The sequence below is a fragment of the Cyprinus carpio genome, chromosome B13 (assembly GCF_018340385.1).
Source record: "Cyprinus carpio isolate SPL01 chromosome B13, ASM1834038v1, whole genome shotgun sequence".
Classification (NCBI taxonomy): domain Eukaryota; kingdom Metazoa; phylum Chordata; class Actinopteri; order Cypriniformes; family Cyprinidae; genus Cyprinus; species Cyprinus carpio.
In genome coordinates, this window is record NC_056609.1 from 28,399,125 (window position 1) to 28,414,938 (window position 15,814).

Below are 15,814 nucleotides of genomic sequence, written 5' to 3' on the forward strand. Positions count from 1 at the left end.
TATTTCTTTTTGGTTTATTTTTAGTTTTATGTTTATTTATATATTTGTTTTTTTAATTTAATTGTTGGCACACAATTATGGATGATACTCTAAAACAATAGCATGATATCTAAGTACATATGATGCAAATACAGGATTTTATTTATTTTATTTTTATTTTTTTTACTTGAATATTTTTAGTTTTAGAATATATATATATATATATATTATATAGATATATATATATATATATATATATATATATACATAGATATATATATATATACACACACACATATATATTTTTTTTCTTATTTTTGTTTTATTTTAAGTGTATTTTGTATTTATTTCTTTTTAATTTTATTACATTTTTTACATTTTATATTTATTTATTTTATTTTTTAAATGTATGTGCACAGTTATGGATGATACTTTTTTACATGTTTATTTATTTATTTATTTTTAGTATATTAATTTTAATGTTGTGTATTTAATTTGTATTTTTATTTATTGAATTTTGTACTGATTTTTTTTTTTTCATTTTATTTATTTATTTTGTTGGCACACTATAAGAATCATTTATGGGTGATACTCTGAAACACTACGCATGAAACTTGAATCGTCCATATAATGCCAGTACAGCAAGAGCATCCTCACAAATGCGATCCAAACCAGATGGATAGCAGTTTCAACGTGCTTTCAATAAAATTCCCATTGAAGCTTGTTTCATACAAATGCCAAATAACTGGCAGCGCTGCATCTCATGCTCGGCCCTGTATAGGCAATAGGTTCCTAAGCAACACTGTCCAACGTCTGTTTCATGGTAATGGATGAGGCGGGAAGAGACCTCTGCCTGCTGTGAAGGGTTTTTCCTTCTCCTTTGGCTGTAGCAAGCCCTCAGCCAGTGGGGCCGTCGAGGGTTATGGTGTAACAGCAGCTTGTGTGAGGAGTGTGGGCGGTGTATGAGGAACGGGCCAGGTTCATCTCAGACGCTCTCGAGAAAACCTTCAATAACCCTCAGGACCCAAGAGCTGTCCGAGAAATACCAGCCACAGAAGAGCCCGAGGACACAGCCATCTGTCCTCAGAGAGACTGCTCTAGCAGAGAGATCAGTGGACTGGTGGATGGGAATGAGGGAGATTAGAGAAGAATATGTAGGGAAAACTTTCACTCGAAGTGTGTGCTCTTGAAAAATGGTCTTAAAAAGGGAAAAAGCTTAAATTAACCAATTAATGATGGCTGGCATGAGTTTGATAATAATACTGTATAAATATAACATAAGTTTATTATTATTAGTATTGATTGTTTTGTTATTTTATTATATAATGATTAAACAATTAATTTATTTTATTTATTAATTTAATATTAATTTATTTAATATATTTCAAAACTTAGTGTAAATAAGAATAATATTTTTTTATTTTTATTATTATTATTATTATCAAACTTAGTGTAAATAAGAATAATTTATTATATCATCTTTATTAATATTATTAAATAAAATGCGCAAAGCATTAAATATTTAAATGCAGTAAATGAATTTAGGCATAACAACATTATATTTGAAAATATTAAAGATGGATTTTTTATTTTCATTGTTTAATTTCTTCATTTAAGTAGACTTTTACCAGTTTTCAGTGTTATTGTACTTGTTTAAGTGATTGATGGCAAATAAGCAGAAATGAGCATTAAATATCCAGTACCAGCTAATAAATTAAATTGAAATAAAAATAAAAACACTAATTAACTGAGATTAAAAATTTTGATTTTTTTTTTTTTTTTTTGTTTTTGTTTTTTATTTTATTTTTGTTTTATTTTTATATTGCATTACTTGATTTGTTTTTTATTGTTTCCACACAATTAAGGTTGATAACTCCAAAACAATAACATAATTAATGTTGATTGATGTTGATTTGTTTTTTATTGCTTCACATTTTATTGAATTTAATTGAAAGGTTTTGATCCACTTGACGACTGTATATTGCAATATTTGTTTTGGATTGCACTCAAAATGAATGTCAACAGATAAATCCTTGTTATCACAATCATCATTTTATGTTTGTGTATCAAGTTATCTGTCAACGTGTGGCTTTATCTGTTTTTTTTTTTGGATTGCACTCAAAATGAATGTCAACAGGCTCCAATTCGCTCCAATTGATTACCATTTTGTGAATTTTTTTGTTTTTTTTTTTTTTTTTTGTATATGTCATTGGATTTTATTTGATTTAATCGTGTGGAATGTTGGGGGTTTAGGAAGGATGAGTAAGCGGTTGTGTTGATTTGTTTGTTTCTGTTTCTCTTGCGCGGCGGGTTGTGGGACGCTGCCCGAGGACGAGTGCGCCGCCAGCCTGTCTGGGCCACCAAGCATGGACCGCAGCTCCAGCTCAGGAGACGAAGAGTCTCACCAACCTCAACTGGCTCCACGGAGAACCTGCCTCACAGAACTTCACGCTGGTCGCCCCCGAGGGCCCAATGTCCAGCCCCAGCCCGCTCTTCGCCATCGAGGGCAACCCACGGCGTGCCTCACGGCGCCTCCGCATCTCCTCGACCGCGGCGCAGCCGGAGACTCCGTTCTAATTCCAAGCCGCCGTTCTCCTTCTTTCCCTGCTCATATACAATGGCCATTCGAACAGTCGCCCAGCAAGTCTCTCCCGGTGGCCGGAAATTCTACGGGTGGATCCTGGAGCACTTCCCGTACTTCTCCAGTGCCCCCACTGGCTGGAAGAACTCGGTGCGCCACAACCTGTCCCTCAACAAGTGCTTCCGCAAGGTGGAGAGGGGCCTTGGGAAGGTGAGCGGTGCAAACTTAGATGTATTTAGGGATCTATGAAATGAAATCCGTTTTTTTTTTTTTTTTTTTTTTTGTTTTTCTGGATTACATTTACATATTATTTCTCTATTTTTAATGGTTTAAATTTAAATTGTATTACTCAAAAAAGCATTGTCTAATTTAATTAAAATCGATTAATACTCTAAACAAGATTGAACATCGATTTTATTAAAAGTTTAACAAAAATTACAAGTTTAGGGGCCTATTAATTTTTTTTTTTTTTTTTTTTTTGCCAACCTTATGTTTGTTGTTACTAAAAACTAAATTCTGTGTTTTTGGCGAAGGTTCTAATTATTGTGAATTGGGCAGTAAAAACAAGTTTAATTTATTCTTTATTATAATTTAATAGCCTTATGAAATGTTTTTTTCCCCCCTCAGAAATTCTGTGTTTGTTTTGGTTATCAAATGAAGGCATAAATCAATTTATCTTTTCATTAATGAAATTTAAACACATTTTATTTTTTGGCAAATAAAGGGGATTTACAATTAAATTAATATTTAATTTTTATTTTGTATTGTTTTTTTTTTTAAATTTAAAAAAAATGTTTTAGGTATTACATATGTGAGTCTGGGACCACACAAAACCATTACATAAGGTTACAATGTTTTAAAATAGAAAGATCTGAGAAGCTGAATAAATCTTTCCATTGAGTAGGGGGGGGGGGGGGGGTATGGTTTCTTAGGAGGGACAATATTTGTCTGAGGATACAACCTATTTGAATATCTGGAATGCTAGAACAGGTGCAAAAACAAAAAAAATTCAAAATATTGAGAAAGTCATCTTTAAAGTTGTCCAATGAAATTCTTAGGAATGCATATACTAATCAAAAATTAAGTTTTGATATATTACGGTAGGAAATTTACAAAATATCTTCATGGAACATGATCTTTACTTAATATCCTAATGATTTTTGGCATAATAGAAAAATCAATAATTTTGATCCATATAAATGTATTTTTGGCTATTGCTACAAATATACCCCAGAGACTTAAGACTGCTTTTGTGCTCCAGGGTCACATATATTCTGCTGAACAATAGTAATGACCTACTTTTAAACAATTCATCCAAACTTTGGCAAAAAAGTTTTGTTTAACTAATACTTTATATGTCTTCTCCTGAGGTTGATGGTGTAGTTCCCCCAAACCAATGTGACTTTGTTTCTTCTTATTGTGGTTGATGGTGTAGTTCTGTCCACATTTTCAAAACTATTGGTTTGAAATAACCTTGAACATTGAACTGAAAATGAAATAAAACATTAAAATTGATGATATTTAATTCACATATAATTTTAATAAATACATAAGAACTTTTCAACATTTCTAATTTTTTAACTAAAACTTAAATAAAATAATAAATCATACAGACAATAAATACAACAAAAAATGAATAAAAATGAAGAATAATAAAAAAGTTGACAAAATGACTAAAAACTCAAATTTAAATGAAAATGGAAAAATATAAAATTATAACTTAAATTTAATTTGATGGCTGTTTTAACTTTTCTAATTTGTTTAAGCTGAAGTAGTGAAATTACTAAAACTGAAATAAAAGATTATTTAGACATTTAAAAACTAATAAAAAAAGGCAAAAATAAACATCAGTACTAAAACTTGTACCGGTAAAATGAAAACTGAACATAGAACTAAAATGAAAATGAAAATATAAAATATAAAAATAAAAGCGTAAACTTTTTATTTGAATTAGATGACAAAGCAACATTTCTAATTTGTTTAGTTTAAGTTGAAGTGCTAAAAATACTAAAACTAAAATAAATATGTACATTGAAAGAACGAAAACTAATAAAAGTGACAAAAGCATACAACAAAAATACAAAAAGAACTAAAATGAAAAATATTAAATATACATATTTTATTTCAGGCAGATGCCAGGGCCATATTTTAATTTAAGTTACAAATATTTTAACTAAAATTTAATTGGAAAACAAAAATTCAGTTAGATGCCAAGACAACATTTTCTCCATTTTTCATATTAGTTCAGATTTAGTTTCAGTACTAAAATTGCTGAAACTAAAAATTTAATAGAAATTATTAAGAATTTTGAATTCTTTTAAAAGTGAAAAAATTACTAAAATGTAGAAAAAATATAGAATTCAAAAAACTTTTATTTCAGTTAGATGCCAGTTAGAAATTTTAATTTTTTATTTTTGTTTAATTTTTGTTAAGTTTGAAGCTCTATACATTTATTAAAAAAAAAAAAAAAATATATAGACATTAAAATCCCCCAAAACTAATAAAAATCAAAAACACAACAAAACTAAAACTTAATGAAATTGAAAATAAAAAAGAATAAAATAAAAATGTTTTATTTCAGTTTGATGCAAAGGCAACATTTCTAATTTTCATTTAGTTTAAGCTGAAGTATTAAAATGATTCAAACTAAAATTTCAATAATGAATCATGAAAATTAATAAACATTATATAGACAAAAAACTAAAAATGTGACAAAGACTTTGACTGAAAAAAATAAAAAAATCTAAACTGATTTAAAATCTGAATTTAATATAGCTGTGTTACGGATGCTAAGATAGCTCTGGTCTGTAGTCTCAGTCGTGACCGTGGTGCAGTGGTTGTAGCGAGCGTATGGTGTGACGGTGGGGTTTTGGCGATGATTTTTCTCCATCCGCTGAGATAAAGAGGTGGGATCCAGTCAAGGTCACGGCTCCTTCCTGAGAGCAAACACACTCCCACAGCAGCGTATCGCAGCCCAGCGATCCTACACACACACACACACTTATATACACACACACACACATATACACACACTTATATATACAAACACACACACACCTATACACACACTTATATACACACACACACACACACACACATTTATAAAAACACACACACATACACACACACACCTATAAAACACCCTTATAAAAAACACACACACACACACACACAACAACACACACACACACACACACCACACACACACACAACACACACACTTATATACACACACCTATACACACACTTATAAAAACACACATACACACACTTATATACACACACCTATACACACACACCAACCCTACACCTAACCCTACCCCTTACAGGAAACTTTGTGCATTTTTACTTTCTCAAAAAACTCATTCTGTATGGTTTATAAGCGTTTTGAAAATGGGGACATGGGTTATGTCCTCATAAGGTCACCTCTCCGTGTAAGACCTGTGTCATACAATGTCATTATACAAAGTTGTGTCCTGATTATGTACACAAAAACACGCACCTATGTATACACACACACGCGCACACACACACCTTATAATACACACACACCTGTCACACACACACCTATAACACACACTTATACACCACACACACACACTATATACACACACACACCCTACACACACACACACACACACACACACCAACAAAACACATATACACACACACACACTTATATACACCAACACCTATACATCCCACCACCTATATATACACACACTTATATACACACACACACCTATAGACACACTTATATACACACACACACCTATACACACACTTATATACACACACACACACACACACACACATATACACACACTTATATATACACACACACACACACACACACCACACCGCAGTTATACACACACAACACACACACACACACACATACTTAGACACACACACACACACACACACACACACCCTATACCACACACACACACACACACCTATACACACACTTATATACACACACACACACACCTATACACACACTTATACACACACACCTATACACACACTTATATATATACACACACACACACACCACACACACACACACCTATACACACACTTATATACACACACACACACACAACACACACACACAAACTTATTACACACAACACACACACACACACACACACACTCACTGCTGGAGGACACAGTGAGCGAAGACAAGGACACACACACACACTCATACTTCCTGAAAAAGACCGCAGGATCTTATAGAGACAGATGCAGAACATGGAAGTGTTACAGTGGCCTAAACACTAATTTTGGAAGTGTAACATGTCTGATGACACAAGATATCAAAGCGAGTGTCTGTATCTGCGTGTCTCTAGTAATGCAGGATCCGTTCTCTTCACTGTCAGCTTTAATCGACTGCTTTTTCTGTGATTTTTAGTGCAAGTGTTTTTAGTGGATGTTTTCAGGGGTTTCAAAACTTTTTAATGGATCCTCCCAAAATATGAGGGTTTTCACCTGCGAACATCCCCTTACTCAATAAAAAGGTATAATATGTTAAGACACATTTTATTCTATATGGGGGAAAAAAAATATTCTGTGATATTATAAAAATAGTTGAAAAATTGTGGCAAAATCTAAAAAGACATGATTAAAATATCCTACATTTTATTATAAATTCAGATAATTTAGTTCTTTTTAGTGCTTTTCATCCTCATAACTGCAAAACAAAATAAAAATAAATAAATAAATTGATCTAAAAAAAATTATTGGCCTGAATTTAATCAAATTTTCAACAAAATATATAAAAACTGTAAGCTACATTACATTTTATCATGAATTCAAATAGTTTATTTTTAGTGCTGTCTCATTCTCATTACTGCAAAACAAAAACAAAAATATTTTAAGTAAATTAATAAATTTACCTTAATTTTAATTACCTGACTTTCAGTTTTTAACTGAAAAAAAAACAAATTTGGAGTGTTTTGTTTCACAGAAAATTAAAAAATACATAACTATTACAGTGATGAGAAAATATAATAGACAATTTTGCTAATGAGATGAATGTGCTGTCAAGCTAAAAATATTAAAATATTATCTAGAACATTTTATGGAATCGAATAGTTAACTATTTTTAGTGCCATCTCATTACTGCAAAACAAAATATAAATAAATAATTGCACCTTAATTTTAATTGCCTTAATTTATTGAGATTTTTACTAAAAATATATTGTTGCAGTATTTTCACAAATAATTAAAAATGCATAACTATTGCAGTAACGAGAAAATAATTGTAGACCATTTTTGCTAATGAGATGAATGTGATGTCATTGTGCTAAAAGCTAAAAAAACTGATTAATTTATCAAGAATTCAAATGATTAAAAGCAATGCTTTGTTTTATTATCAACACTAGATCTGTTGTTTTTACAACATCATTTTCAACTCAACAAACTTCCTTTTCTTAACGTTTTGCTTTGTATGATATTTAACATAACATTTGTATGTGACTGTGGGCACCTGTTATGATTTATTCACTCTTGCTGGGAACATTCTTTTTGGTCCACTTAAAGAAAGGTACTAGAAAGGTTGCGAGCTGGGTTTAAACTTGTGTCGGCTTTGCTTGAGCACCACAGCTTATTATGCACTAAGCATTAGGCCAACATATGATTATTTTTCTCTGTCTGACTGTACGTGTGAGTGTCATGTCAGGATGTGTGAATGATCTTCTGGTGAAGCCGTGAGGTCAAGCGAGAGCCCATCCGTCAGACACAGACACAAAGCTGGTTTCACATGACACTGCCTGGTTTCGGTTGCCATGACAACGTTTCCTCCTTCCTGTTTATGAGCAGGCTGGTAATCTGAGTCAAGGTTATAGGCCTCCTCCTCCTCCTGCCTACTCCTCTGTGTTTCTCTCTCTCTCTGTACATTTATATACATTATGTTGCACAGAGTAAATGTTGTGTTTTTCGTGAGCATTAAGATCTTTTGGATAGTCTCATGTTTTTTGTGGCAATTAAGTACCTCGTCTACAAATTCTCATTAGTGAAAATGTTTTCTCATTACTGTAATACTTTAATAAGTGTATAAAAAATAACAAAATTATAATGCAACAAGTACTATCACAAAGCATTCTGTATTATTATTATTATTATTATTAATATTACAAATATAAATTATAACAAAATTAAAAATATATATAAAATTAAATTGTAAATATATGATGATGGTGATTATTATTAATGATGCATTATATGATTATTATGTATATATTTTTGTGGTAGATTTTTAGATTTCACAAGAACAAATACTGCTGATACTATTATTAATGTTGTTATTATTATTATCAATATTATAAACAAATTATTTCTACATTTATTATTTATTAACATTATATTAATTTGTAATTTATTATTTTACATTGTTTAATTATGTACATATTTTTATGGCAGTGATATTTAAGAACAAATACTATCACAATGCTTTTAATTTTGTATACTACAAATAATATTATAATGAATTTGTTTTATAATAAATATTATTATATATTGTTTTATGAACATATTTTTGTGCTTTTCTGTAAAAAAAAAAAACTGCAATGCATTGATTTTTTAAATTAAAATCTGAATAAACTAATGCAATTCAACAGAAGCATTTTATTTTTTCTGTAATATTGTAATATTTAGTTTAAAAATTATTATTATACTTATTGTATTTAATATGTTTTTTTTTTGTGGTAATTATATTTTAGATTTTAGAATATGACAAATTCTGGAAGAGTGTATTCAATTGTCATTAACTGCAATAAATGTTATTATGCAAAAAAAAAAACAAAAAAAAACTTTAATAGTCCAAAAAGTGAGCTTCATTTTTTTTTTTTGTACTATAATTTCTAATATTTTTTTCTTTGATTTTGAGGTATAAATCTGACCTGTCCTGTCCTTATGTTGTATTTTGCTGCTTGGCAATGGATGATCTTTACCAGCATCTTTTCTCATAGATGTTACAGCTTAATAGCATTAATCTTGATCTGGGTTATTCTACCTTTATCACTCTTGACTCCCAGCAAAATCCATCCATTCAGTGCAATAATAATTACCAGATACAGTAATTATGAGAGCTCATGGATCAAATCCTGTCATAACTAACCCTTTATCCATTTACAGCCATGTTCTGATGTTTATCGGCCGCTTTAAACCACTGCTCGTAAACTCCCAGGCAGGGTCTTGTATTGCCAATCACATGCTTAGATGATCACATTAAGACCACTTTGAGCAAGCGAGATCCTCACACCAAATTTCATCCGGTTTTGTAGTTTGTAGTACACAAAAGAGCAGTTATTATATAAGTGCTATAACAAGCGCCTCGGTTAGCCTACGCAAGACACGGAGCAAGGTGTTTTAAATAAATACAATAAAAAAAATATTATTATTAATATTCTTCATTATGAAATGATGGGATGTTTTGGGAGGTTTTAAGCAGAACAGATAGTTTTTTTTATGATTTGATTTGATGCCACAACCCTGGAAAACTTCTGTAAATTTGTTTTTTTTTGGAAGCAATCAACAAGCGACCTGAGCAGTTGTTTCAGTCACCGTGACCCAAGTGTGTGTTAAGTCACATTAGATAAAAATGTCTGCTAAATGAGTGTTTGTTTACTTTTGATTTGCTGAAGTCATCTTCTGTCCTAGCTTGCTGATCTAACTGTGTGTGTCGATGTGTTTCTTCAAGGTTAATGGGAAAGGCTCTCTGTGGTGTGTGGACCCTGAATACAGACCCAATCTGATCCAAGCCCTGAAGAAACAGCACTTTCCCTCGACCCACTCCTTCTGCACGCCCCCTGCTTCCCCACCCAGGTAACACACACACATTTACTAGAGTACAGACTAATAGAGATGCATTAGCTGATGTTTGACGCATGCAAACCGGCCCTGTTCCACACATTTCCTCTGAAAAGGTAGTTCTGTTGTCGTTTGGCTCTCAAGTCATCCTAAGTGACTTGATTCATGGTCCTGCTTTATGTTTTACCGTCTGTCTCTCTGTGTGTAGTTCTGTTTTAGTTTGGCTTTTAAGTCGTACTTAGTGTCTTGATTCATGGTCCTGCTTTATGTTTTAGGTTATGCATCTCTGTTTTTAAAGTTGAATGTCTGTCAAAACAAGTGCCAATCTGAAATCTTGTGAGTCACAGAGCAAATGAAAGCATGCATGTTCCAGTGTGCTTGAAAGCAATTAAGTCTGGTTAAATGGACTGTCATTTGAGTCATTGAGGACACTTCCTGTGAGTTTAGGAAACCAGTTTTACACACCACACCCACGTGATTTTTAGTGATTTCTCATGATCGCAGCTCTCCACTGTTCAACATTTCCATGTTCCCGTGGAATAATTTTTATATATTTTTTATTTATGCATTTATTTTTATTTTATGTTTATATTCATTTTATTATTTTTGTTTTATTTTCTTTCTTTTTTTAAATGTATTTATTTTTAATTATTAGAAGTTATACCCATTTGTCATCTTTCAAAAGTATGGAAACTCATTGGTCACAAAGTATGTGAACCCTGTGATTTTTGTCCTCATGAAGGCTGGACTGGTTTCATTATTTATCCTCATCAAGCGTTTTCTTTCTCTTTCGCCGTCTCCTGGAGTATGGCGTCAGTTGTGTTCACTCTCTCCTCTGTCTGGTTGGTAATGAATAATTCAAACGTTCTGAAGGGTTGCGTGGAAACAGAGAAACTCCAGTCCCTTGATTTCCCCCATAAACACACACACACACACACAGCACTCTGACATTGAGCAGTGCTCTGACCGCTGTTGGTGCTTTATTCCTTTTACAGCGTCGGACATTGAGGCCCTGCCACTGCTATGATTCTCGTTAAACAACACTCGGCCCCTGGACATCATAGTGACCCCATGTAAGAGAAGACCCCAATCTATCTTCATTAATTGTCTGTCCCATTCTACTGGTTCTGTTATTCATCCATCTATCTATCTATCTATCTATCTATCTATCTATCTATCTATCTATCTATCTATCTATCATTCTTTTGTTATGTTTGTTATTTTATCTCTTTTTATATTTTTGTTTTTCATTTCATTGTTGTATCTAATATTGTTGTATCTAACATTGTACCATTGTTTCTAACGTTGTATTTTTGTATCTAACGTTCTATTGCTGAATCTGTCAAACGTTCTATCACTGTATCTCTAGAATGTTCTGTTGTTTATCTACCGCTATATCTATCGAACATTATTATATCATTGTATCTATCGAATATTGTATCTATCAAATGTTCTGTTTTATCTACCAGAAGTTTTATAGTTGTATCTAATGTATCTATCAAACAGTCCCTACACAGCATATCTAGCAAAGTCATATTTCAAAAGTAGTTCAAACCGTTGTATAACTTTGTCTTAGATGTTTTATTCGTTGTTTCTATATTTGTAGTTTATTTGTTGTTCTATTTTTGTATTTTTTTAGCTTTGTATATCTGTATTTTTATTGCTTTATCATATTTTTTGTATCAAGTTGTATCACTGTATCTCAGTTACTAAATCCGCTGTCTTTATTGAACATTTTTATTGTTGTATCTATCAAACATTCTATCGTTGTATCTATTGAGCATTCTAATCCACTGTATCTGTCAAACATTCGTAACCTACCATAACACTCTACACGTTCTTAACATTCCATTTATTCTATTCTATCTATACCTATCTGTTCTGTTGTTCTCAATACGCTCATGTATGTGCCTCTATAATGGTGATGCTTGTGCCAGTCGGAAATCTGTATCTGTGAGACTGATGTTACAAACAAACCGAGTGTCACGATGCGTGCCAGGACGGATGCGATCGCGTTTAGTTCAGGTTCATTCAGAAAGGCAACATTTGCAAATCATTATTTATGGAGATGGTTTTGCAAATATGTCATGCGTAGTCACAAAAACCCTCTTGCTGGTAGTAGTAGCAACCATTGCAGTTTCCTTTCCACACATCTTTTATCGCTCGTTAAGCATGTCACTGTAGTTCGCTACCGCTAAATTAGCCGTGAATCACCCGGACAGAATAAGCCATCATAAGACAGTGCTTCATTAAGACTGGCAGATAAATGTACTTGCAAATTATGATCGTTTCATAACGGGCAGTTTTTACAAATTGACACTTTCAGAGATAGCAAAATTACATGAAAAAGTTGTATAACTGGCCTAAACCTCCATGAAACCTGTCAAGGACAATGTCCCAAAATATGCGTTCTGTGAACGGGCTTGGTTTTCGCTTCTGGTTAGAGGCCATCGACTTGTAGTGGCACACGGGATCCACAGCCGTCTTTCCGGCTATAAGGGTCCGGCGTACTTTTTTTTCATAGTTTGGCCTATGTCCTAGCTGACTTATAGTCAGGTTGCGACTTATTTATCAAAATTAATTAATTTGACATGACACTAAGAGAATGAAACCAGAGAAACATCACCAGTCTACAGACCGCGACGAGGGCGCTCTATGCTGCTCAGGGCTCCGTAGCACCCCCCTGAAAACAGCTGACGCTGACCAGCCAGAATTAACTGAAAACAACTGAACCTGTTAACCTACAATATTAACTTAAGAACTGAGAAAGCTGACTCAAACAAATCCCCAAAAGAAAATACTATTGCGGCAGATTACAAACTGCCGGTTTGTAAATAACACGATCGGAGCCGCATAGAGCGCCCATGCATCGCGCTGTAGACCGTAATGTTGTCTCGGTTGGTTGCGCCGTGTGCCGTGCCGCACCTGCGGCGCGATCCTGCGGGCGGCGGGGTGGTGGGGGTCCGAAATACAGTAAACCCAACATCAGCGCCTTGACATCGAGGTGGTCTTCCCGTCCTGTTCAATATTTCTAAATAACCTGCACACGTGCACTCGCTGCATGTCCACTGGGGAGTTTCAACTGGATAGGCTAAACTAAACAAATTAAAAAGCAACCAAACTTACATCGTCTCGCTCGTGGGGGCCACTAATAGAGGTGCCTAAGGAAACCCCTAAAATTCGAAGAATTTTTTGGTTCAAATTGGATTTTTATTTTTAAATTCAACGAATTTCAAAAAATTTTTTGACACCCCTACTTCTTCCCTTAATTTCACAAAGTTTATTAGGGTTTGGCAATATGTTTGGATATAGTTTCCCAAAATAAAAACGATAACCCTATTTGTTGACATTTTTTTGTGTGCGAATGGCGGAAGGCAGCGTGAAATTGAGGAGGAGTTTTTGAAAAATGGGGGCTTCCTCTAAAATTTGGGAAACTTTTTTGGTTAGGGCTGTGAGTAAAAAAAAAAAAATCTGACCCTTGAATAAATGTGTGACATGTGCGAAAAAGGTTTTTTGGTGATGGCCTGTTTAAAATTTTGTGCACCCAAGAAAAATTTTACTGACGTATTTTTCTCCTTTTAACCCTTCACAACAAAATTTTGTGATCAGCTGGTTTGTACCCCAAAAGGGGGCAGAAATCTAACATTTTTTGATTAAATACAGTGATAAAAACTGTGTTTATTAGCATTCGTTATACTTTCCCTTAAAAAACCCCGATTGCTTGAACACAAAATATATTTTCTAATGATTGTCTTCAAGTTTTCCGATTAAAAATTTTCTTCTGCGTTTTATTGGTACAGCGAAAATGGATACCTTTTTGCATATTAGGGATTCCTGGAGCGTCCTCAGTGCTATTATTTCAGTGATGCATATGTGGAGTTTCTGCGCAAGGCGGCCCTCTGGTTTCCCAGTATGAATTAAACAGTCATCATATTATGCGTGTACTCACTAATGCTCCCCAACACTTTTTTGTAACTTTTCCTAAAAAAACAGGATTTTTAAAATATTTTTGACACTCGGTTATTTTTTTGCGTGTTAATGATTGTTCTATTATTCAGTATTTTCATTGTATGCGATTAATATGGAGTAGCAATTTGACAATTTCATGTTAAATAAGTAAATTTAAAATCATTTCTGCTCTGATCTGTCACATATTAGGGGTTAAACGGATCGGAGTTGAGTTTCCAAACACCTGTCTTCGTGGATGCATAAGATTTCCTGAATAATCGTCATTGATATTGTTATCTTATGGTGATATATTTTTAAGCCCGTAGCACCCATCCCTAATTATGAATGTGTTGTTGTTTGGTGCTCAGGTGACCCGGACAGCCCCATAGACCTCTCACGCCCGGATTCAGTGCTGGTGAGCAGCGACCCGAAGCAGGACCACAACTACAGCAGCTCGTCCTTCCAGCGCTGCTCGTCTTCGCTCTTCCTCGTCCCCCTTTATCCTGGGTGTCCTCCTGGGCGAGGCCCCGGGTGTGACTCGGGCCAGGGCCCCCGCACCGGCGGGGCTTCCACAAACGCGAGGTTCGGAGGAAGAAAAGGAACCCGCGTTTGCCTTCGCTCACCCTCAAGTGCCCTCTTCGGTTAACGGGCCCGTCCGGGGTCCAAACCGGAGCTGGACGAGGAGTTGAAGGAGGCGGCCGGCTCTCTCTTGCACCTGGCTGGGATCCGGTCCGGCTTGGATCTCTCGAAGCGAACGGCCAAGAGTAAAAAGCCGGAAAAGCAGCGGAAATGAAGTGACATTTTAACCCCTGGACTGTGTAACAGCGACTGTGCCTCCTCGTTTTTCACATCACTGAAACCTTCTCTCTTGTTTTTTTGTGTTTTTATACGAGAGAATTCCCCCCCTGACTCAAACCACGGCAATAGCAACCCTCACGCGGAGGTGAACGAAGCCATACTGAGAAACGCAGGTTGTTGTGCTTCAGGATGGGGAGAAATTGGGTTTTTCTCTTAACGTTTGCATGCTTCCTCTTTAAGTGAGTGTCCTACTCTTCCAAGTGAGTCTGTGCATTTATACAGAGAGCGAGTGCATGTCTGTGTTGTTGAAGCACTAACCCCTCGTCGTTTTATAGAATTACGTCAAGATTCCCTGCGCTTTTTTTTTTTGAAGTACAGAACAAAGAATGCAATAATTCTCATCAGGCATTCGTTCTCGTCATCAGAGGTGCTGGATTTGTGTTGGGTTGTGTGCAGAAACCATCTTTCTTTAAGGATCCGTCAGTGGTGTTTGGTGATGTTTATGGGGTAAAGCTCATGTAAACAGGTCACACTTCACTCCAGAATCAAAATAAAGAAAAATAAATTATATTTTTGCGTTAAAATTATTATAATTAATTGATTATTATAATAAATTATTTATTTGCATTAAGGACATTTTCTTCAAAATTCTCATTTTTCTCAATAATCATTAATACTGTAATAAATGTTTTT

At 34.1% G+C, this 15,814-nt stretch overlaps 1 pseudogene; it reads left to right on the plus strand.

Moving 5' to 3' along the window:
• The first annotated feature begins 2,279 nt into the window (after positions 1-2,279).
• Positions 2,280-15,411, plus strand: LOC122139337 (annotated as a pseudogene).
• Positions 15,412-15,814: the final 403 nt, after the last annotated feature.